We start from the raw sequence: 2,039 nt of genomic DNA on the forward strand, positions 1-2,039 counted from the left end.
TCTGAGGTAGATGGCCGCTTGTTTATCGTCAAGCCTTTAAGACCCCAGACGCTATATCTTTTGATAGCAGGGCACCATCAGCTTTCTTCACCAAATTTTGCTTATTCACCCGCTTTGTCTTCAGCGGCTGTGTCAGGAAGGTGAGCATCATAGAATGCCAATTTAATAGAAGAAAGTATTCTTTCATTGAAAGAGTACTTGAGTGGAGGCCCAATGTCCTTCTGCTACCTTAATACTAAACCTACACATATATGCACATAGATCTATTTCCTCATCCTCATATATAAATATATTTGCATATGTACATGTCTTTATCTAGACCTCTATAAATGCTCTTTGCCTCCTAGTTCTTTCCTCTATTTCCTTTTACTTTCCTCTTGTTCCACTCTCATGTTTAACCTTCATTCGGGTTTCAGTAATTCCTCTCAGCTACATTGCCCTTGATCAAGCCCTACCAGGCATCCTACCTCCTCTTCACTGTCAATTTTAGATCACTTGTTTTTCCCTTGTCCCTGGGTTTGTTAACACCAACTTCCTTTGCCCGTCCCACTCCCCTGTGTTCATCCACTCCCCCCAACCAGTGGTCACATTTTTCCCCCACCCTGGATTGTTAATCTTGCCTGTCTTTTCTAGATAGACATACAGAAACAACAATAAGAACAAAAACAAGACAGAGCAAAACAAAACAAAAGAAATTAAAAAACACCAACACAACAAAACAACATTAACAAAAAAACAATGACAAAAAAAGAGGCTTATAAATAGCTCAAGGTCTGTTTGTTGACCTTTAGGAGTGGTTTCCAGTCGAATCTGATAGGGTGCCAAGCTCTGGCCCCAAAGGCTATTTTTAGTATTCCCTGGGGACTTCATTGCTTTGCTCCCGTTGCTGCTCTGTTGTCTGCCCTTAGCATTTTGCCTCAGTGTGGTGGAGTCAGATCATGCACAATTCCTACACTGTGCCCCAGTGTTGTTCTATGAGGGACGTCGCGTCTTGTGCTGGGGCAGCCCTATGATCTTTGCTGTGCTTGGCTGCTCTGAACAGGAATATCGTCCTTGGGATTTGGTGGGCCAGGGTGTGCCCACTCTCTTTCCTTCCCTCTTCCTTTGCTCCTGTGTGCTCTGATCAGACTCGCCCCTCTCCCTGGGCTGTAAGCTTCAGTGCTGCCCTCTGTAGTGCATTCTTCTGGGAGGGAAGGGGAAGGGGTGTCCATGTAGTTGGGATTGGAGCCAGCCCGTCAGACCTTTCTATAGGTTTCCTGCTTCATGCCGGTACGTTGCCTTCATGTCTTGGTGCACTGGGTTTACGTCTGATCCCTCTCTTCCTCTCCTGTGGAGATAAAAACAGCACTCTCCCCCTTGGGTGGGTTAGTATCCTGTTTCCCAGCTACCCATGTCTTTTTTCTCTTTTTAAACTTTCCCCTCCTTTGTAGTTGGCTGCCATACATGTCCCTGGATAATGTGTCGATGTGTTTGAACTATGGTGCTGGTGAAGAGCTCTGAAAATGCCAGGTACTCCCAGAAGAACCTCAGATCCGTCTTGGAAGAAGTACGGCCATAAGCTCTGTGGAGGGGAGGATGGCGAGACTTCATCGCAGTGAGTAAACAGCTGGGGGGTGGTCACATGTCTGGCTTCCTTATTTTCCTTGGAGCAAAGGTTATCCATATGTGAACCCTCCACCTTTCTTCACCTATTCTGACACCGACTGCTTCTCTGACAACACTATGCATCCATGCTGGGTCAGTAACTCATTGCAATGGCCACACAGAACATGCAGACAGTACTCACAGTATAAGGGAGATTATTAGGGATGTTGGGGAAGTTCCCAGGTTACCACAAATCAGGATTAGTAAATAATAAGGATACAGTCATTGGACCAGAGACACACTTCTCAGCCAGCAACCAAGTCTAAGTCCAGTCCTCAGCCATTCAGTCCTTTGGCCTCTGCCAGGAAGCAGCCTACTGCTGCTGTCTTATAGCCTCATAGTCTTGGTGCTATGTCTCTGGTCTGTCTCCAGGTCTTCTTGCCTTGATCTCTGGT

Source organism: Echinops telfairi, unplaced genomic scaffold, assembly GCF_000313985.2.
Source record: "Echinops telfairi isolate 266 unplaced genomic scaffold, ASM31398v2 ScPeMD7_9;HRSCAF=40, whole genome shotgun sequence".
Classification (NCBI taxonomy): domain Eukaryota; kingdom Metazoa; phylum Chordata; class Mammalia; order Afrosoricida; family Tenrecidae; genus Echinops; species Echinops telfairi.